This window comes from Rana temporaria, chromosome 3, assembly GCF_905171775.1.
Source record: "Rana temporaria chromosome 3, aRanTem1.1, whole genome shotgun sequence".
NCBI lineage: Eukaryota > Metazoa > Chordata > Amphibia > Anura > Ranidae > Rana > Rana temporaria.
Window position 1 is genome coordinate 314416814 of NC_053491.1, and position 24643 is coordinate 314441456.

A 24643-nucleotide genomic window follows, 5' to 3' on the forward strand; every position below is an offset into this window, starting at 1 on the left:
ACAAGATACAACGGCATCTCGGCTAGATCCGACAGGCGTACATCTTAGTACGCCGTCGGATCTAAGCTGCAATTGTTCGGCGGCCACTAGGTGGCATTTCCGTTGAATTCCGCGTCGAGTATGCAAATTAGCTAGTTACGGCGATCCACGAACGTACGTCCGGCCGGCGCATTTTTTTACGTCGTTTGCGTTCGGATTTTTCCGGCGTATAATTAAAGCTACTGTTATGAGGCGTACTCAATGTTAAGTATGGCCGTCCTTCCCGCATAGAAATTAGAAATGTTTATGTTGTTTGCGTAAGTTGTTCGCGAATAGGGATTTGCGTAGAATGACATCACCTTCGGAAGCATTGGCTTGTTCCGGGTTAATTTCGAGCATGCGCACTGGAATACCCCCACGGACGGCGCATGCGCAGTTAAAAAAAACGTTGTTTACGTCGGGTCACGACGTATTTACATAAAACACGCCCCCATCACAGCCATTTGAATTCCGTGCCATTACGCCACCAAAGAAACACTACGCCGCCGTAACTTACGGCGCAGATTCTGTGTGGATTTTAAAAAAAGTAAGTTACGGCGGCGTAGTGTATCTTAGATACGCAACGCCCGGCGCATAAATGTGCCGCTGTACGAGGATCTGCCCCTTAATATTTATTTTATTTTTGAAGAAGTTGCTGTGAGTTTTAATAAAAATCAAAAAAATGTAATTCTTCTAGAAAAGCTGTCATGATAATGCAATTGCTTTACAAAATATTAAACAGTGAGAATAATATACCATATAATATGTAAAAAAGTGGTTACTAAAATATACTTTTTTACTTTTATGTCTATTTGTCAGTTTTTAATAAAATATAAACCATACTTTAGTAACAGTGTAGCAAATGTCCTTAAACATGTTAAGGTAAGGAAAGTTATGCCGCGTACACACGATTGGTTCGGACGAACCGATCGTGTGTGGGCCCCATATTTTTTTTATCCATCAGTGAAAAAAATAGGAACTTGTTTTAAAATTATCTGATGGTTACAAAACTGATAGAAAAAAAACGATCGTCTGTGGGCACGCCCATCGGTTAAAATTCCACGCATGCTCAGAATCAAGTCGACGCATGCTCGGAAGCATTGAACTTAATTTTTCTCTGCACGTCCTTGTGTTTCACATCACCGCGTTCTGACACGATTGTTTTTTTGAACTGATGGTGTGTAGGCAAGACTGATGAAAGTCAGCTTCATGGATATCTGATGAAAAAATCCATCAGACCATTTTCATCGAATGAACCGATCCTGTGTACAGGGCATAAGTCATAGAATTATTGTCAAGTTAACTACTGCATTCTAGTACTAGTATATTTGATTTGGGCAACTTGGGTTACCTCTGATTATGAAGAAATTGAGTTATATTTAGTTGAACACTTTTCCTAGGAAGCAGTAAAGGTTTCAGCTAAATAAATTACTTATTTGTACACATTTGGCCAGAATATCAGATCATCGAATTGGGGTGATTCTCTAAGCTAAGTCAATTGTTTCTTGGCAAAGTGTATTTTCATTTAAGGATACAGGAGTAAAATTGTGCTGACTTCAATCATCAATACATTTTCAAGCAAAAATCCTGTTTTGTTTTAATTTTCCTTACAAATGATTGGTTATTTTATGCAAAGTAAATTACTTTTTTAATTTAATCTCATTCACTTTGCAATCTGAAAATTCACCTACAAAGTGAGCATGCTTTACTCTTTACGTAAATCAGGGGCATTAGCCTAGTTATTAATGACTCACAGGGCCTGATTTAATAATGGATATGAATGTACAGAGCCGCAATCATGCATAAATAACCAAATTGTATCCTTGAAGTATTTACTACGTATGCTACTATGCATGTGGCCTGCATAGACTTCAATGACTTTAAGTTGTGAGGGATGTTACAAGGAGGAAGAAAAACACAGTAAGAAATTCTGTTATGCAAAATAGGTTAAAGGGCCAATAAGTAATGGGTTTGTATGGATGATTCTTGGAAAATAAGACTATCACTTTAAATACCCAGTCATGAGAAAAGAAAATGATTAAACAGTAATTTGTTTTTTTACATGATTGAGTAATTAAAGTGAATATTTAATTATTTTAAATGAAGATTCTTGTTAACTCCATAAGTAAATCAGCCTCCTAAGGCTTCCTATTTGAATTATCTAGAAACATTCTGATAAATCATTATCTGGAAATTAAAAACACAGGTTTAACAGAAGAGGTTCCACTCAGAACAGGCCTCACCATGCCTACAGTCAAGCATGGTAGTGGGAGTGACATGGTCTAGGGCTGCATGAGTGCTGCAGGCACTGGGAAGCTACAGTTTATTGAGGGAACCATGAATGCCAACATGTCCTGTGACATACTGAAGCAGAGCATGATCCCCTGGGCCACAGGGCAGTATTCCAACATGATAATGGAAGGTGGAGGAGAGCAAGGTCTCTAGCATCCACCAGCTCTGTGATGTCATCATGGAGGAGTGGAAGAGGACTCCAGTGGCAACCTGTGAAGCTTGGTGAACTCCATGCCCAAGAGGGTTAATGCAGTGCTGCAAAATAATGGTGGCCACACAAAATATTGACACTTTGGGCCCAATTTGGATATTTTCACTTAGGGGTATACTCACTTTTGTTGCCAGCGTTTTTGACATTAATGACTGCGTGTTATTAAGTTATTTTGAGGGGACAGAAAATGTACACTCAATACTTTACATTTTAGCAACGTGTAATTTCTTCAGTGTTGACACATGAGAAGATATCATAAAATATTTACAAAAATGTGAGGAGTGTACTCACTTTTGTGAGATACTGTAATACTGTATATGGGAGACACACAAAACTCTTTAAAGGAAGCAATGAAACTAATAAATACATTTGTGAAATATTCAGGATTAAAAATCAATTGACAGAAATCTTAGTCATGATACACAGAGGAATGTGAAGCAATTCCCTTGTTGAAGATAGTGGATTAATTTAAATATTGGAAGTGCAGACAATGAATGTAAATCCTCTATTGGAAAAAATTAAACGCCAGTTGAGAATATGGTCAAAGCTACCACTTCCTGTGACAGGAAGAATACATTTAATTAAGCCAGTAGTGTTACCCAAATGTTTATATGTATTCTCACATTCTTCAGAAGTGATACCAAATTCCATATTTAAAAAGTCAAACTCGCAATGTATAACATTCATTTGGGCTAATGGTAGATCCAAACGTAAAATAACAACATTTCAATGAAATAATGAGTCGGATCATCACAGAGTGGGACTGTGGATATGAGAAAAAATAGTAAATCGCCACGTCCTGATAACTAGAATTGAAGAAAAGTATACACATATATATATAAATACATATATGTATAAAACAGATGATGGACTTTGAAGGCGTAATAAGTTAAAAAATTGGATATTTATTAAGAAAATACATAAATTAATAGATTTTTTTAGGCCCTCCTAGCTATGGCCTCAATTATGTAATTTATGTTTTTCTATTAATTTATGTATTTTCTTAATAAATATCCAATTTTTTAAATTATTACGCCTTCAAAGTCCATCATCTGTTTTATACATATACTGTATGTATTTATATATATATATATATATATATATATATATATATATATATATATATATATATATATATATATATATATATGTATACTTTTCTTCAACAACATTACAATGATGAAAAACTGAAGCAGCGGTGGCTCTTCCAGATATGTATTTTTATTACCTGGTAGGACAGTTAAAACAGCTACATACATGGATAAGACAGGAAAGAGCAGGTAGAGTGGAAAAGTGCCTATTGGAAATACTGCAGGTAGAGGAGTTAGTGGTAGGATTGGAGGCACAAACAGTGAGGATACCCAAAATTAAGACCCCCATGTTTACATTGGCATGAGTGGTGTGGAAAGAAGCTAAGGGAATAGTAGGGTTTAGGTATATTCCACAGGAAATTCCCATCTGGAATATCTAGCATTTGAACAGCTGAGAGAAAATCAAGATGGAAACTTTTGGAAACAGAAAGGTGTGATAGTATTAGAGCAGTTGTATTAACACGGAACTATGCAAACATTTGGATACAACATGATATAACACATAAACATTTTTATAAATATGTAAAATTAAGACATGCCTTGCAGCCACAATTTGGCAAGCAGAATCTTAAGTAGACATGTGCAATTCGTTTTGTTTCTAATTCGGTTTTTTACGGAAATTCGTTAACTACGAATTTTCGTATTTACAAATTTTTTATTTACGAATTTTCGGACTTCCGAAAATTTTGAATTTACGAATTTACGAATTTTTGTATTTCCGAAAATTCGAATTTACGAATTTTCGTATTTCCGAAAATTCTTATTTACGAATTTACGAATTTACAAATTTTTGTATTTCTGTTTTTTTTACGAATTTCGGAAATTCGGATTTTCGGAAATTCTGAAATACGAAAAAATTTCGGATTTTAAAATTTTCGAAATTCCGAATTTTCGGATTTTTCAAGTTTCGAATTTTTCAAGTTTCGAATTTTTCAAGTTTCGAATTTTTTTAAATTTTGAATTTTTTCACTTTTCCAATTTCGAATTTTTCAGATTTTGAATTTTTCAAATTTCGAATTTTTCAGATTTGGAATTTTTCAAATTTCGAATTTTTCAAGTTTCGAATTTTTCAAGTTACGAATTTTCGAATTTTTCAAAGTTTGAATTTTTTCACTTTTCCAATTTCGAATTTTTCAGATTTTGAATTTTTCAAATTTTGAATTTTTCAAATTTCGAATTTTTCAGATTTGGAATTTTTCAAATTTCGAATTTTTCAAATTTCGAATTTTTCAAATTTCCGAATTTTCGTATTTCCGAATTTCGAAAATTCGAAATTTCGAAAATTATAAAATGTTTCAAATATCGAATTTTTCAATTTCCGAATTTCGAATTTTGGTATTTCCGAATTTTCGTATTTACGAATTTCGAAAATTCGAAATGGAAAAATTCGAAAATTGAAAAATTCGAAAATTGAAAAATTCGAAAATTGAAAAATTCGAAATTTGAAAAAAGAAAAATTCGAAATTCGAAAATTAAAAAAATCGAAAATTGGAAATTTTTTCAATTTTCGAACTTCGATTTTTTCAATTTTCGAATTCGGAAATTTAAAAATTCGAAATTTGAAAATTCGAAATTTGAAAATTCGAAAATTGAAATTTCGAAAATTCGAAAATTGAAATTTCGAAAATTCGAAAATCGAAATTTCGAAAATTCGAAAATCGAAATTTCGAAAGTTGAAAAATTCGAAAATGGAAAAATTCGAATTTTAGAATTTTTCAAATTTCGAATTTTTCTATTTTCGAATTTTAGAATTTTTCACTTTTCCAATTTGGAATTTTTCAGAAATTTCGAAATTTGGAATTTTTCAATTTTAGAATTTTTAGAATTTTCGTATTTCCGAATTTCTAAAATGGAAAATTGAATTTTTTTTTCAAATTTCGAATTTTTCAATTTCCGAATTTTCGTATTTCGGAATTTTTAAATTTCCGAATTTTCGTATTTCCGAATTTCAAAAATTCGAAATTGAAAATTTTCGAATTTTTCAATTTTCGAATTTTTCAATTTTCGAAATTTCGAATTTTTCAATTTTCGAAATTTTGAAATTTCGTATTTCCGAATATTTTCATATTTCCGAATATTTTCATATTTCCGAATTTTCGTATTTCGAAATTTCGAAGATTGAAAAATTCGAAAATTCGAAAACTGAAAAATGCGAAAATTACAAAAATCGAAAACTGAAAAATTCGAAATTTTTCGAAATTTACGAATTTCCATAAAAATAAAAAAAACTAATGAAACAAGTACGGAAGTATCGTATAGCCGCCACTAGGGGGCGCGTGCGCGCCGCCGGAGGCGCGCGCGCGCGCTCCCCGCTCGCCCCCGACTCCCGTGCGTGTGCCCGGCGGGCGCGATCGCCGCCGGGCACACGCGATCGCTCGGTACAGAGCGGGGAACGGGAGCTGTGTGTGTAAACACACAGCTCTCGTTCCTGTCAGCAGGGGAAATGCTGATTTTCTGTTCATACAATGTATGAACAGAAAATCAGTGTTTCCCCTAGTGAGGCCACCCCCCCCCCCACAGTAAGAACACACCCAGGCATACTTAACCCCTTCCCCGCCCCCTAGTGTTAACCCCTTCACTGCCAGTGGCATTTTTATAGTAATCTAATGCATTTTTATAGCACTGATCGCTATAAAAATGCCAATGGTCCCAAAAATGTGTCAAAAATGTCCGAAGTGTCCGCCATAATGTCGCAATACCGAAAAAAAAAATCGCTGATCGCCGCCATTACTAGTAAAAAAAATATTAATAAAAATGCCATAAAAATACCCCCTATTTTGTAAACGCTATAACTTTTGCGCAAACCAATCAATAAACGCTTATTGCGATTTTTTTTACGAAAAATATGTAGAAGAATACGTATCGGCCTAAACTGAGGAAAAAAAAAGTTTTTTTATATATTTTTGGGGGATATTTATTACAGCAAAAAGTAAAAAATATTAATTTTTTTTTAAATTGTCGCTCTATTTTTGTTTATAGCGCAAAAAATAAAAACCGCAGAGGTGATCAAATACCACCAAAAGAAAGCTCTATTTGTGGGGAAAAAAGGACGCCAATTTTGTTTGGGAGCCACGTCGCACGACCGCGCAATTGTCAGTTAAAGCGGCGCAGTCCCGAATCGCAAAAAGTCCTCTGGTCTTTGGGCAGCAATATGTTCCGGGGGTTAAGTAGTTAAAGTCTACTATTTCTGATCACCCTTTGGTTAGCTATAGACGAGCTAGGAATATAAAAACGTTGATAGCACCTAGTAAAACCAAAAATACCAAGCCTCAAGCTAGTACCTCCCTTACGTTTTTTCAAATTGAGGGTATGTACCAGTGCAGGAAACCACGGTGCCTTACCTGCAAATTTGTCAACCATAGACAAAAATATTTCACATGTAATGGCAAACAATACATCATACCCAAATTTTTTACATGTGGATCTGAATATGTTGTGTATTGCCTCACCTGCCCCTGTGGGCTCTGTTATGTAGGCCGCAACATACGTGCTCCCTGAAAAAGGTTCGGCGAACATAGAAACACTGTGGAACAGGGACTAGAGAAATATAGTGTAGCTCGCCAATTCAAAGAACATCATGAGCAGTCCTCTGATGGGCTCCGTGTATGGGTCTTAGAGCAGACCTGGGCAAACTACGGCCCGCGGGCCGTATATGGCCCGGCGGACCTTTTAATCCGGCCCACCCCCGCCGCCGCTGCCACGTTAATCACCGTGGCGGGGAACATTACAGACAGCATTACAGACACTCCCCCTTGCTCGCGATTGGACAGATCCGTCCAAGGGGGAGTGTCTATGCGCAGCGGGGAAAAAAGCTGTTCAAACGAACGCTGTCTGTTATGTTCCCCGCCGCGGTGATAACAGTAGGCAGGGCCGGGAGGGGTCACTGTGCCCATCACACGCAGCCACTTGTGCCAACACATGCAGCCACTTGTGCCAACACAAGCAGCCACTTGTGCCGACACACGCAGCCACTTGTGCCAACACACGCAGCCACTTGTGCCAACACACGCAGCCACTTGTGCCAACACACGCAGCCACTTCGCCACCATAAATTGTCGCCACTGTGGCAATCACACGCAGCCACTGTGCCAATCACACGTAGCCACTGTGCCAATCACACGCAGCCACTGTGCCCATCAAACGCAGCCACTGTGCCCATCAAATGCAGCCACTGTGCCAATCACACGCAGCCACTGTGCCAATAACACGCAGCCACTCTGCCCATCAAACGCAGCCACTGTGCCAATCACACGCAGCCACTGTGCCCATCAAACGCAGCCACTGTGCCCATCACATGCAGCCACTGTGCCAATAACACGCAGCCACTGTGCCAATCACACGCATCCACTGTTCCCATCAAACGCAGCCACTGTGCCAATCACACGCAGCCACTGTGCAATCAATTGTTGCCACTGTTCCCAAACACAGCCACTGTGCCAATCACACGTATTTCAAGTTTCGAATTTTTCAAGTTACGAATTTTCGAATTTTTCAAAGTTTGAATTTTTTCACTTTTCCAATTTCGAATTTTTCAGATTTTGAATTTTTCAAATTTTGAATTTTTCAAATTTCGAATTTTTCAGATTTGGAATTTTTCAAATTTCGAATTTTTCAAATTTCGAATTTTTCAAATTTCCGAATTTTCGTATTTCCGAATTTCGAAAATTCGAAATTTCGAAAATTATAAAATGTTTCAAATATCGAATTTTTCAATTTCCGAATTTCGAATTTTGGTATTTCCGAATTTTCGTATTTACGAATTTCGAAAATTCGAAATGGAAAAATTCGAAAATTGAAAAATTCGAAAATTGAAAAATTCGAAAATTGAAAAATTCGAAATTTGAAAAAAGAAAAATTCGAAATTCGAAAATTAAAAAAATCGAAAATTGGAAATTTTTTCAATTTTCGAACTTCGATTTTTTCAATTTTCGAATTCGGAAATTTAAAAATTCGAAATTTGAAAATTCGAAATTTGAAAATTCGAAAATTGAAATTTCGAAAATTCGAAAATTGAAATTTCGAAAATTCGAAAATCGAAATTTCGAAAATTCGAAATTTCGAAAATTCGAAAATCGAAATTTCGAAAATTCGAAAATCGAAATTTCGAAAGTTGAAAAATTCGAAAATGGAAAAATTCGAATTTTAGAATTTTTCAAATTTCGAATTTTTCTATTTTCGAATTTTAGAATTTTTCACTTTTCCAATTTGGAATTTTTCAGAAATTTCGAAATTTGGAATTTTTCAATTTTAGAATTTTTAGAATTTTCGTATTTCCGAATTTCTAAAATGGAAAATTGAATTTTTTTTTCAAATTTCGAATTTTTCAATTTCCGAATTTTCGTATTTCGGAATTTTTAAATTTCCGAATTTTCGTATTTCCGAATTTCAAAAATTCGAAATTGAAAATGTTCGAATTTTTCAATTTTCGAATTTTTCAATTTTCGAAATTTCGAATTTTTCAATTTTCGAAATTTTGAAATTTCGTATTTCCGAATATTTTCATATTTCCGAATATTTTCATATTTCCGAATTTTCGTATTTCGAAATTTCGAAGATTGAAAAATTCGAAAATTCGAAAACTGAAAAATGCGAAAATTACAAAAATCGAAAACTGAAAAATTCGAAATTTTTCGAAATTTACGAATTTCCATAAAAATAAAAAAAACTAATGAAACAAGTACGGAAAGTATTTTTTTTTTACGAATTTCCCGAATAATAAATAAAATAACATAAACTAAAAAAACGAATTTTTTGGCAGTGCACATGTCTAATCTTAAGATATCAAAATACCCCCTTATAGGAAGTCACAGGGCCAAAGAGACTGAGATCAATATTGTACTAATTTATATTACAAGTTAAAATAGGTAGAGAACCATTGAAAGTAAGAAACAAATGGCAGATTTTGATGACAGATAATTCCGTAGAATGGAGCAGATCCTACGGAAACATTGGCCTATTTTAAGGGAGGATCCACACTTAACCACTAGCCGACCAGCCACCGTCATTATACGGCGGCAGGTCGGCTCTCCTGGGCGAGATCCCGTAGCTATACGTCCTATCGTATAGCCGCCACTAGGGGGCGCGTGCGCGCCGCCGGAGGCGCGCGCGCGCGCTCCCCGCTCGCCCCCGACTCCCGTGCGTGTGCCCGGCGGGCGCGATCGCCGCCGGGCACACGCGATCGCTCGGTACAGAGCGGGGAACGGGAGCTGTGTGTGTAAACACACAGCTCTCGTTCCTGTCAGCAGGGGAAATGCTGATTTTCTGTTCATACAATGTATGAACAGAAAATCAGTGTTTCCCCTAGTGAGGCCACCCCCCCCCCCCACAGTAAGAACACACCCAGGCATACTTAACCCCTTCCCCGCCCCCTAGTGTTAACCCCTTCACTGCCAGTGGCATTTTTATAGTAATCTAATGCATTTTTATAGCACTGATCGCTATAAAAATGCCAATGGTCCCAAAAATGTGTCAAAAATGTCCGAAGTGTCCGCCATAATGTCGCAATACCGAAAAAAAAATCGCTGATCGCCGCCATTACTAGTAAAAAAAATATTAATAAAAATGCCATAAAAATACCCCCTATTTTGTAAACGCTATAACTTTTGCGCAAACCAATCAATAAACGCTTATTGCGATTTTTTTTACGAAAAATATGTAGAAGAATACGTATCGGCCTAAACTGAGGAAAAAAAAAGTTTTTTTATATATTTTTGGGGGATATTTATTACAGCAAAAAGTAAAAAATATTAATTTTTTTTTAAATTGTCGCTCTATTTTTGTTTATAGCGCAAAAAATAAAAACCGCAGAGGTGATCAAATACCACCAAAAGAAAGCTCTATTTGTGGGGAAAAAAGGACGCCAATTTTGTTTGGGAGCCACGTCGCACGACCGCGCAATTGTCAGTTAAAGCGGCGCAGTCCCGAATCGCAAAAAGTCCTCTGGTCTTTGGGCAGCAATATGTTCCGGGGGTTAAGTAGTTAAAGTCTACTATTTCTGATCACCCTTTGGTTAGCTATAGACGAGCTAGGAATATAAAAACGTTGATAGCACCTAGTAAAACCAAAAATACCAAGCCTCAAGCTAGTACCTCCCTTACGTTTTTTCAAATTGAGGGTATGTACCAGTGCAGGAAACCACGGTGCCTTACCTGCAAATTTGTCAACCATAGACAAAAATATTTCACATGTAATGGCAAACAATACATCATACCCAAATTTTTTACATGTGGATCTGAATATGTTGTGTATTGCCTCACCTGCCCCTGTGGGCTCTGTTATGTAGGCCGCAACATACGTGCTCCCTGAAAAAGGTTCGGCGAACATAGAAACACTGTGGAACAGGGACTAGAGAAATATAGTGTAGCTCGCCAATTCAAAGAACATCATGAGCAGTCCTCTGATGGGCTCCGTGTATGGGTCTTAGAGCAGACCTGGGCAAACTACGGCCCGCGGGCCGTATATGGCCCGGCGGACCTTTTAATCCGGCCCACCCCCGCCGCCGCTGCCACGTTAATCACCGTGGCGGGGAACATTACAGACAGCATTACAGACACTCCCCCTTGCTCGCGATTGGACAGATCCGTCCAAGGGGGAGTGTCTATGCGCAGCGGGGAAAAAAGCTGTTCAAACGAACGCTGTCTGTTATGTTCCCCGCCGCGGTGATAACAGTAGGCAGGGCCGGGAGGGGTCACTGTGCCCATCACACGCAGCCACTTGTGCCAACACATGCAGCCACTTGTGCCAACACAAGCAGCCACTTGTGCCGACACACGCAGCCACTTGTGCCAACACACGCAGCCACTTGTGCCAACACACGCAGCCACTTGTGCCAACACACGCAGCCACTTCGCCACCATAAATTGTCGCCACTGTGGCAATCACACGCAGCCACTGTGCCAATCACACGTAGCCACTGTGCCAATCACACGCAGCCACTGTGCCAATCACATGCAGCCACTGTGCCCATCAAACGCAGCCACTGTGCCCATCAAATGCAGCCACTGTGCCAATCACACGCAGCCACTGTGCCAATAACACGCAGCCACTCTGCCCATCAAACGCAGCCACTGTGCCAATCACACGCAGCCACTGTGCCCATCAAACGCAGCCACTGTGCCCATCACATGCAGCCACTGTGCCAATAACACGCAGCCACTGTGCCAATCACACGCATCCACTGTTCCCATCAAACGCAGCCACTGTGCCAATCACACGCAGCCACTGTGCAATCAATTGTTGCCACTGTTCCCAAACACAGCCACTGTGCCAATCACATGCAGCCACTGTGCCACTCACATGCAGCCACTGTGCCAATCACACGCAGCCACTGTGCCAATCACACGCAGCCACTGTGCCAATCACATGCAGCCACTGTGCCCATCAAACGCAGCCACTGTGCCCATCAAACGCAGCCACTGTGCCAATAACACGCAGCCACTCTGCCCATCACACGCAGCCACTGTGCCAATAACACGCAGCCACTCTGCCCATCAAACGCAGCCACTGTGCCAATCAAACGCAGCCACTGTGCCCATCACACGCAGCCACTGTGCCCATCACACGCAGCCACTGTGCCAATCACACGCAGCCACTGTGCCAATCACACGCAGCCACTGTTCCCATCAAACGCAGCCACTGTGCCAATCACACGCAGCCACTGTGCAATCAATTGTTGCCACTGTTCCCAAACACAGCCACTGTGCCAATCACATGCAGCCACTGTGCCACTCACATGCAGCCACTGTGCCAATCACACGCAGCCACTGTGCCAATCACACACAGCCACTGTGCCAATCACATGCAGCCACTGTGCCCATCAAACGCAGCCACTGTGCCAATCACACGCAGCCACTGTGCCAATAACACACAACCACTCTGCCCATCAAACGCAGCCACTGTGCCAATCACACGCAGCCACTGTGCCCATCAAACGCAGCCACTGTGCCCATCAAACGCAGCCACTGTGCCATCACATGCAGCCACTGTGCCAACACATGCAGTCACTGTGCCATCAATTGTTGCCACTGTGCCCATCACACGCAGCCACTGTGCCATCAATTGTCGCCACTGTGCCCATCAAACGCAGCCACTGTGTCAATAACACGCAGCCACTCTGCCCATCAAACGCAGCCACTGTGCCAATCACACGCAGCCACTGTGCCCATCAAACGCAGCCACTGTGCCCATCACACGCAGCCACTGTGCCCATCACACGCAGCCACTGTGCCAATCACACGCAGCCACTGTTCCCATCAAACGCAGCCACTGTGCCAATCACACGCAGCCACTGTTCCCAAACACAGCCACTGTGCCAATCACACGCAGCCACTGTGCCAATCACACGCAGCCACTGTGCCAATCACATGCAGCCACTGTGCCAATCACAGGCAGCCACTGTGCCCATCAAACACAGCCACTGTGCCAATCACACGCAGCCACTGTGCCAATAACACGCAGCCACTCTGCCCATCAAACACAGCCACTGTGCCAATCACACGCAGCCACTGCGCCCATCAAACGCAGCCACTGTGCCATCACATGCAGCCACTGTGCCAACACACGCAGTCACTGTGCCATCAATTGTTGCCACTGTGCCCATCACACGCAGCCACTGTGCCATCAATTGTCGCCACTGTGCCCATCAAACGCAACCACTGTGCCATCACACGCAGCCACTGTGCCATCACATGCAGCCACTGTTTAATCAATTGTTATTGATTAAACAGTGGCTGCCTGTCCCCAGCCTCTGTCCCCCTCCTGTGTCATGTCCCCAGCGTCTGTCCCCCTCCTGTGTCATGTCCCCAGCGTCTGTCCCCCTCCTGTGTCATGTCCCCAGCATCTGTCCCCCTCCTGTGTCATGTCCCCAGTGTCTGTCCCCCTCCTGTGTCATGTCCCCAGCGTCTGTCCCCCTCCTGTGTCATGTCCCCAGCGTCTGTCCCCCTCCTGTGTCATGTCCCCAGCGTCTGTCCCCCTCCTGTGTCATGTCCCCAGCCTCTGTCCCCCTCCTGTGTCATGTCCCCAGCCTCTGTCCCCCTCCTGTGTCATGTCCCCAGCCTCTGTCCCCCTCCTGTGTCATGTCCCCAGCCTCTGTCCCCCTCCTGTGCCATGTCCCCAGCCTCTGTCCCCCCCCTGTGCCATGTCCCCAGCCACTGTGCCAATCAAACGCAGCCACTGTGCCCATCACACGCAGCCACTGTGCCCATCACACGCAGCCACTGTGCCAATCACACGCAGCCACTGTGCCAATCACACGCAGCCACTGTTCCCATCAAACGCAGCCACTGTGCCAATCACACGCAGCCACTGTGCAATCAATTGTTGCCACTGTTCCCAAACACAGCCACTGTGCCAATCACATGCAGCCACTGTGCCACTCACATGCAGCCACTGTGCCAATCACACGCAGCCACTGTGCCAATCACACACAGCCACTGTGCCAATCACATGCAGCCACTGTGCCCATCAAACGCAGCCACTGTGCCAATCACACGCAGCCACTGTGCCAATAACACACAGCCACTCTGCCCATCAAACGCAGCCACTGTGCCAATCACACGCAGCCACTGTGCCCATCAAACGCAGCCACTGTGCCCATCAAACGCAGCCACTGTGCCATCACATGCAGCCACTGTGCCAACACACGCAGTCACTGTGCCATCAATTGTTGCCACTGTGCCCATCACACGCAGCCACTGTGCCATCAATTGTCGCCACTGTGCCCATCAAACGCAGCCACTGTGTCAATAACACGCAGCCACTCTGCCCATCAAACGCAGCCACTGTGCCAATCACACGCAGCCACTGTGCCCATCAAACGCAGCCACTGTGCCCATCACACGCAGCCACTGTGCCCATCACACGCAGCCACTGTGCCAATCACACGCAGCCACTGTTCCCATCAAACGCAGCCACTGTGCCAATCACACGCAGCCACTGTTCCCAAACACAGCCACTGTGCCAATCACACGCAGCCACTGTGCCAATCACACGCAGCCACTGTGCCAATCACATGCAGCCACTGTGCCAATCACATGCAGCCACTGTGCCCATCAAACACAGCCACTGTGCCAATCACACGCAGCCACTGTGCCAATAACACGCAGCCACTCTGCCCATCAAACACAGCCACTGTGCCAATCACACGCAGCCACTGTGCCCATCAAACGCAGCCACTGTGCCATCACATGCAGCCACTGTGCCAACACACGCAGTCACTGTGCCATCAATTGTTGCCACTGTGCCCATCACACGCAGCCACTGTGCCATCAATTGTCGCCACTGTGCCCATCAAACGCAACCACTGTGCCATCACACGCAGCCACTGTGCCATCACATGCAGCCACTGTTTAATCAATTGTTATTGATTAAACAGTGGCTGCCTGTCCCCAGCCTCTGTCCCCCTCCTGTGTCATGTCCCCAGCGTCTGTCCCCCTCCTGTGTCATGTCCCCAGCGTCTGTCCCCCTCCTGTGTCATGTCCCCAGCATCTGTCCCCCTCCTGTGTCATGTCCCCAGTGTCTGTCCCCCTCCTGTGTCATGTCCCCAGCGTCTGTCCCCCTCCTGTGTCATGTCCCCAGCGTCTGTCCCCCTCCTGTGTCATGTCCCCAGCGTCTGTCCCCCTCCTGTGCCATGTCCCCAGCCTCTGTCCCCCTCCTGTGCCATGTCCCCAGCCTCTGTCCCCCTCCTGTGCCATGTCCCCAGCCTCTGTCCCCCTCCTGTGCCATGTCCCCAGCCTCTGTCCCCCTCCTGTGTCATGTCCCCAGCCTCTGTCCCCCTCCTGTGTCATGTCCCCAGCCTCTGTCCCCCTCCTGTGTCATGTTCCCAGCCTCTGTCCCCCTCCTGTGCCATGTCCCCAGCCTCTGTCCCCCTCCTGTGCCATGTCCCCAGCCTCTGTCCCCCAGTTTTCCAACAATGATATTTACTGCTTTTTATAAAGAAATACAATTGATTTTATGCAGTATTGAGTTTAGCCTTTTGGCCCGGCCCTCCAAAATATTTTTAGTTTCTCATGTGGCCCCATCGAAAAAATAATTGCCCACCCCTGTCTTAGAGGCTATCTCCAGACATCTCCCCTCAGCAGAACGCTACAAGCGGTTATGCGAGAGGGAGAATTACTGGATGAGGGCATTGAAATTAACATTTTATTATAACATTTTATTATACTATATTCAGGCATTTTTTAACCCATAAAAACAGACATTTTATATAGATTTTTATATATAAGTGCATATTCGATTATTGATTAATATGTCACTTTTTTAGACTAACATAATTATTGTATTGTATATCATTGGTAGGTCCTGATGACGTCAACATCATGGACTTACCTTTTTCTTTTTTACTTTATCTCCCTTTATATATGGTGTTAACTGGGTGGTAATAACATGAGTATTTTGTCCCATCTCGTGTATAACCTCAGTTAGTTAGAAGTACGTGTTGTACTATCCATATTATGTCATTATTCTGTATGAGGTTTGTGTTGCAGATGTGTAATAATGACATCCATACATGTGCGCCCCGTATGGAGCTGTTGAGTGTTTTCCTCTTTTGTTAGCCCAAATAATCTTTCACTCCTCACTATGGGTTTATGTAAATATGTGTTTTTCCATCAATAGTTATGAGGCCGCTTGTGAGATTTAGCTAATTCGGGTTGTCAATTTATGTAATTGTCATTCGTTTTCCATTTTAATGGTCCTGCCAATGGGAGTGTAATGGGCGGGCCGATTAGTGGCTAAATTGCCCTTCACCAAAATGGCCAATACAATGCCTGATGAAGAGACACGAATGTCTTGAACGCGTGCATCCTCCTGCGCCCGGAAGTGACATCAGACACGCAGCACACTGTGGAAACCTGGTCCCTTCTCGTTGGTTTCGAGGGTGTTCGGCCCCCGCCGCCGCTGCCGTCCGTGGCAAGGAGATTACTACAGATTACTACATGTCTGCATGAATGATGACCGCTTTCACCGGGACTCTCGCGGATGACATTTTAATCGATTCCATGCCTTATCTTACGCTCATTTTGTGAGTAGGTTTTTTATATACCTTATTTATTTTAAAATAAACTTCTCAAATGCTACGCTTAGAAGGTGCTGCTTTGTGTCTCTCTTGCTTTTCTACAGATTGCTTCATCTGTCAGCTGGCTGCCATCTAGCAAAGCTTTACTATCACTATGTTATGGACATTTGACATGGACTAATGCAATTCCATTAACTGTTTACCTGGATTTTGGTCACTTCACCGTTCATTCTTCCCCCTGTTTACCCCCCCCTCCCTTCCCCAGTATATTACATATAGGTACACATTGGGAGTGCGCTCAATTATTTTGTTTTTGTTGTATATAATGCACCTGATATATCTTAGCCCTAATATACTATATCAAATGGGTAGAAGATCAACATCAGAATGTTTGCGATGTCATCAAGGTGAAGCAGATTTCTGCCATTTTATTTGGTCGTGTAGGGAGATAATGGGATATTGGAGTCAAGTAATAAAAAAATGATCTGAAATGATTAAAAGACCAGTGCCTTGTACTCCTTAAGTATGTTTGTTGGGGTGTTGAATGATGAAGAATGGTCAGGACATGTAAAGATCTTTCTGCAAAAAACACTTTTTCAGGCTCGAAAGCAAATTGCTAAGAGATGGATGCAAGTTATAACTCCTTCTATCAGAGAATGGATGAATGCAGTTAACCATATCATAGCATATGACAACGTTATGTATGAAAGTGATGGAAACCTTCAGAAATATCAGAAACTTTGGAGTAAATGGTGTGGTATGGAAGGCACTAGTGAGAGATAGAGTAGAATGATTAATGTAGAAATTTGTAAATGTAATTTGTGTTACTATGTATGTTTTTCATATGCAATAAAGAGTATGAAAAAAAAGATGACTATCCTTCCCAAAGCCCTATACTATTTTTACACCCTACCCATACATATCCCATCCTTTTACTTATGTTTACAATAGATATGGAGCCACTCTTTTATCTGGGTGAAGAGATGACCTCATGTACCTTGCTCTACTCTTTTTGTGCATAGACTGCAGGGAGCTCTGGGGGTTCCCCAATATAGAAAACTAATATAAAATCACCCACGTTTCAAAACTCTCTTTATTGCATGCTAACTCAGATGTTTCCCTTTGGGAGCCTTTCTCTGGCTTCCACTCAAAGCTTTTCCACCTTCCTTAAGATCCCTTATGTTACATAACCTAAATCAATGGGATTCCATTCAATACTCAGACAAGTTATTGCCCCCTTTTCAATTTTTACTTGCAATTCTTTTTAATCCCTGATTTTCCCCAGGCATGGACAGGTACACTTGATACTGTAGATTACTCATGTACACCATTTCTTAACATTACACTCCTTTCTATCCTGGGTGACCTTGTAAGACTCCACAAAGCACCCAATAAAGAATATTACTGCTACCTCCAATTTTGACATTGAATCTCATCCCTCAGAAAGAACTTCTATACACAAAATCAATCTTTGAACATATTTTTCTTCACTTAACAGGTTCTCCCAAATGTATCTTCTATGCTCCAACCTAAATATGTGGGGACCCCATTAATCTATCTCATACATCCAGAATTTTGCATATGATCTTTTGGAGTCTTTGGAAATGGAGGACTGAGAAAAAAATTGGATCTAAAATAGTGCTCCTTTAATACAAATATTTGCTTTCAGTGGCATTGGTTACCAGCTCACAAATCTCATGCTATCATGAATTACAACGATTGTTGCTTTAGAGGATGTGGCCAACACATGAATGTAATACAAAGTGGGTAGTCCTGCCTAAAGCTGACTGCGATCTGGTCCAGAACATTTGCCCTCCTTCAAACTCTGTTCCATATTATTTTCCTTAAAGATGTAAGGATGGCCCTTCTATACAATGTGATTCTGGGATTTTTATTCATACCAACAAGGAATTAGCCACATACCTTCTCCTTGAGAGGAGGAGATTAAGGGAGGGTATGATTAAAATACATACATACATACATATATACATACATACATGGTCCGTATAGTTAATGTGGTCATTACAGAGGACAAGGGGCACTCTTTATGTCTGGAGGAAAAGAGATTTAATCTCCAACTATGGAAAGGTTTCTTCACAGTAAGAGCTGTGAAAATGTAGAATGAACTCCCTCAAGAGCTGGTTTTAGTCAGCTCAGCAGATTACTTTAAAATTCTGGATTTTTTCCTAAATGTAAATAATATAACTTGATACTAGCATTTAAAAGTAAAGTTGATCCAGGGAATATGAGATTGCCTTTCTGGGGATCAGAAATTATTTATTTTCCCTGCTGGAGCAAATTGGTTCATGATTTGCTGTTTTTTTTTCCCTTACTCTAAACATACTGTGGGTATAGCATTGTGCATATAGGATTGTATGATTTGTTTTTGTCTTTTAGGATATTGTTTTCCCTTTTATTGGTTGAACTAGATGGACTTGTGTCTTTTTTTCAACTAACTAAGTAACTATGTAACTACTCCTTGCTACTAATCACATCATAGACAAAACTTTGAAGAAGCCTATAGTCTGCTTCCAGGAAATCAAACTGTGCATGAACACAATGTTAGCTAATGAGAAATGATCTAGTATCCTTATTTATATTATTTATAATAAGTATCCTTATTTATTTGCAGTCCAAATTCTCAAAATATGATAACTGTTATTTACTTATGCACTTCCATCATTTAACCCTTCAAGCCTTCATTAATTCTAGCCTACTCTCTAGCCCCTGAACCCAAGCTTGAGGGGGGATGCACATCTACATATCCCTCATGTAACCAACTCCTCTTCTGATTTCCCTCCCCTATCCTGCCTCTGCATCTCTGTTCCCCTCCCATGTATTTTCCTTCCCTAGGAGAGTCTATAGCCCCCTTTATTTATAGCTATGTATTTATAGTTATACCACACTCCCCTTATTTCCATATTATCTTCTTTCAAGACTTATAGACCTAAACAATGGCCTATACCATGGCCCCCATTTATAGGCCCATGTAAGGGCCTGTATGTCATGTATTTATTTAGGCCCTGAAAGCTTAATTTCAATTTTTATAATTATGCATCTTCCCCGTTTTTACTTTTATCAGATGTTTTAGCCCCTGTGCAGACATACTAGTCGATACTATCCGCTGTAAAACAATGATTGAAACAGAATTGTGAAGGCTTGAATCAGAAACATCTTACCAACAGGAGATACAGTTTACACTACATGTATATAGATTTTTTATTGCCAGAACTCATACATAGCATTACTTTACTTTTTGTATCTAATAAAAATACATTGTTACTGCACTTTTTTTCACAGAATCAAATAAAAAACATACGCTGGTAATTATTCTGCTAACATTTGGATGCAGACAGTAAAATGGTAGCACGTCAGCTAGAGATGGACAAAGATATATCAAATAAAACTGTTTTATATTGCATAATATAAAATAAACATTCCTAACATGACTAAAAATCATAAATTGAAAATGTTTACTTGACAAACTACATTTAGAAAGGAAATGAAAAACAATATATAGAATTAAGTATACATAAATATTTTAGTGACACTAACAATTCTTTTTGTGAATCTTTTGGCCTTTGTTATTATATCACAATTCATCAAACATAAACAACATATATTTTTTAATCTTTTAGCCTTAAACAATGTTTTGCAATAATAAAGTTACGTTTTTTATTTATGTTATAATGTATTCTTAAAATTGACTTTTCAAAAGAAAAAAGTGTTTTAATTTAAACTTACAATTTAGTTGCTTGCACATTAAGATGCAACTTTAATATTTGTTTGTTTTGATGAGAAATATTACTAGTTGAATCTGCAGAATGGAATTCTGTTTGTTAATGAGGCAATAGACAGTGACCTGCTATTTCCATTAAGAGGGAGCAATTGTTTGAGACAGATGGTGTTACAAATTGTGAGCTCAGTGCTAGTGATTATTTTGCACTAGGTTTCCAAAACACATGAATCAGATCAGATCATTATAACTGAATTTTGCATGAATGCCCAGAAATACAATTAGAACTGAAATTTGAACAGGCATGAATGTATGAAATACAAATCGATGCTGTTGATAAAGTAGATATCCAATTGGTTGGACTTTGTAAGGCTCTGGTGACTGTTGTATTTCAATTTGTTTTTATTCAATTTTTTAAAACACAGATATATTTTACAATTCATTGCCAGTAAGCATACAAACAAGATTTTCACATTTAAAATAGGTTCACCATTTCATATACATAAATAACAAAAACAACTTCACATGAAACAATAATATGGGTCAATCCTGCGTCCTTCTGATTTTTTACTCTCACCTCCACCTTTACCCTTTCCTCCCCCATCAACCCTTCCCTTCCCTCCCCTTCCCTTTCCCCTTTTGTGCTAAGTGCCCAATTTCCATTTCTGGTCCTTTAGTGCCTGTACCCTCCACTGTCTATTGTTATGAGGGAACAAGAGTAAAGCTCTTACCCCATTGCCTATGTGCCTATATACCTCTCCAAAAAAAATAAGAAAGGGGGGGGCGAGGGGAAAGAGACCCCTCAGCTCACCCAGACTATTTTATTTAAGTGTATCGTGTGCTTCTCACCCTTTAAGTCGTGTGCCTTCTCAAATATTCTCTCTGTTTCCCTTCCCTGTTGGTGACTGTTGTAGATGTCAATGACAATCTCCTCTGAGATGGCATTAACTTCACTTGCTGTGTAGACTCTCCACAAGGAACAACTTGTTGCCATCATGAGTGTTCATGATAAAGATTTAAATTTAAATGGAAGAGATAGCTATAGCATTGATTCTGCGCGTGTCAAAATACATCCAGCATTCAAAGGAGATTTTTCCTTTATTGTTATGAGAAGTTGAATCGAGAAATACAATCTCAGAATGAGGTTGTAATATTAGGAAGAGATGATTGGACACCACCACTGTCAGATTAAAAAATTACATTAGTGATGTGAATTACAATACCCCCTTCTCATGTATAAACAGCATTAGCATCTGACCTAGATATTGGGCAGATTTCCTTCATTACATATTCTATTAGTGACAGCACTGTTGATTGTTGATGGGATCACCATATCGTCATATATCTCAACATCCATAGAATGGAAAGTGTTTTCTTTTGTTTCTTTTGACTATTAACAAGTGATTTATTTCCAGTGTCATACAAAAGCAATTGACGTTAGTTTATGTCCACTTAGCTCAAATCTTACACTGAATAATTTCACAAACAATATAAATGACAATGTCCTTGCTTTCATGCCACTTTTTCCTGCCTTGACAAAAAAAATCCAAATAAAATTCAGCCTGGACACTTAGGAGTTGATTTATTAAAACTGGAGAGTGGAACATCTGATGCAGCTCTGCATAGAGACCAACCAGCTTCCATTTTTTTTTGTCAAAGCTTAATTGAACAAGCTTGAAGTTAGAAACTGATTGGCTACCATGCACAGCTGCACCATATTTTGCACTCTCCAATTTAAGTAAATCTACTTCTTAGTTACTAATCCAATAGCAATATATATTCATTCAAGATACAATGCTTTGTTGTCTTATTATTTTAAGAATCTCTCAGGATTTTATTTTGTTAAATCTCAGGAGAAATTGGATTAAAGAATATAGACTTTTGGTGGTGGTTCAATACCATGAATAACTAGTTATGACAGCAGTAACCAAAAATGTCACCTCCCTGGTGTAATCCAAAGAGGAAATTATGTATGACAATTGCAAACTGATAGATAATTACAAGCTCAAACATTGTGGGTAGTTGGGTATATTCTCAACAAACTTGGCACACTACTGTATGTGTAATAAGGATAAAAAGAAGAAAACATATTCCTGACTTAGAGTGGCAACTGTGGATCTATCCATATGTACAGTGCAGTACATGACATTGCCACTTTAGGACAGGGACTATGGGGCAGATCCACATAGATCTGCACCCGCGCAGCGTATCAGAGATACGCTACGCCACCGTACCTTACCTGGCGTTCTTTCAAATCCTCAAAGATTTTGCGCCGTAAGTTACGGCGGTGTAGTGTATTTCTGGCGGCGGAATTCAAATCGGCGATTAGGGGGCGTGTTTCATTTACGGGAAATTTCGAAACGGAGCATGCGCAGTTCATTCGGCGCGGGCCGATTGAACTGCGCATGCTCCGTTTCGAAATTTCCCGCCGTGAATTGCGCGAAATGACGTCGCAACGGCGTCATTTTTTTAACTTAGACGTGAATTACGTCCATCCCTATTCACGGACGACTTATGCAAAGAAATAAATAAAAAAATTCAAATTTCAACGCGGGAACGATGGCCATACTTAACATGGCAAGTCTATCTATACGCTGCAAAATACCAGCTTTAACTATACAGCGAAAAAGCCGACTAGAGACGACTTAAGAGAATGCGACGGCAGCGCGTACGTTCGTGGATCGTCAGAAAAAGCAAATTTGCATACCCGAAGCGGAAAATTACGCAAACTCCACCCAGCGGACGCCGAAGTATTGCATCTACGATCCGAAGGCGTACGAAGCCGTACGCCTGTCGGATCGAACCCAGATGCCGTCGTATCTTGGTTTGAGGTTTCAAACTAAAGATACGACGCGGGTAATTTGAAAGTACACTGGCGTATCAGTAGATACGCCGGCGTACTCTCTCTCTCTGGATCTGGCCCTATGTTTTTTCACAGGATTACAAGGTGAAAAAAAAATATATATATATATATATATTATTGCAGCCACCACATCTAAGGACTTGAAAAGCTGCAATATATAAAAATGTTCTGGGGGTTTAGATACACTATAAGTAAATATCTAATAATTTTTGACTGGCTAAAAATTGCCATGTCAATTTTTTGCCAATGAATTGCATTTAGTGTTGCTCAGAAGTGTAAGGCCCCTATTGTGGTGACGTTTCAGTATCACAAATTATATCTTTTAGATTTTGTATTCTACCCTAAAATATGATAGATCACTTTTTTCTAGGACAGTGTAGGGTTCATTTGGTAACACATTTGGATACATATATTTTATTTCCTTAGTATCTATTAAGAATAAATAAAAAAAAAATAGACAAAACTAAATGTTTATGTAATTTTGCCAGTTTTGCAATGTTACTGTAATTTGCCTTAAAATATAATCAGCATAGTCTGCTAATGAAAATGATATCAGAATAGTGTGAAAAGTAGCAGAATAGTAAACCTCAAAGTAAACATATGTGTTTTACTTTAGAAGAGCTTTGTTCCTTTTAGGTGCTACCTTGCAATGTGCACAGCCAAAAAAAAAACAGTTTGCCTAAACGGTTAGTGTAACATTGAGATGACATTAAAGATGGCCATAGACGAAAATCTTGGCTGGTTCATCAGGGGCCAGCTAAGGTTCGGACCATGTATGGGCAGGTTGAATGTACACATGTTGATTGATCAATCAATTTGGGTATAACCAGCCTGTCGGATTTTAAACGTGATTATTGCAAACGGCTATTAGCCTCCAGCAGTAATCACTGTGTTCTCCCAGTGGGGACAGCTCCCCCCACACACAATGGCTCTGCGGTAAGGGATTTCCCCAGCAACACAGTCAGGAATTGAGCGATTTTCTTTCTTGCAACCTGTAGTTCGGCGGGCTTCAGTTGGGTTGATGAAGGCATAAATTACTATGACCACCACTATTTTTACAGGCACTTTTGCAGTGAACACAAATATCATCCAGATCTATATATATATATATATATATATATATATATATATATATATATATATATATATATATATATATATACATATATACACACACACAGTTATCGGCTGCAGTATGGTGGGCTGTGCAGAGCTATAAGAGCTCTGCCTGACCCTCCGTAGTTACTGGGTGGGTTTACCTTTGCTTTTACCAACTGCTCTTTTGGAGCACTGTGAAATTATAACAAGTCAAGGGTCTGATTGTTTCAGCTGTTGGACTTAATGCTGGACACTAAAGGAGCCGCTGTTCACCAATTGTTTTTACAAATAGTACAATACATGTTCAGAAAGTTAGCCATTG

General features: G+C 40.5%; 1 protein-coding gene across 2 annotated transcripts in view; it reads left to right on the plus strand.

Moving 5' to 3' along the window:
- The window catches only part of LOC120932468 (protocadherin alpha-C2-like), a 385799-nt gene that overhangs the window by 22565 nt on the left and 338591 nt on the right, over positions 1-24643 (plus strand). The gene's annotated exons all lie outside the window — the stretch shown is intronic.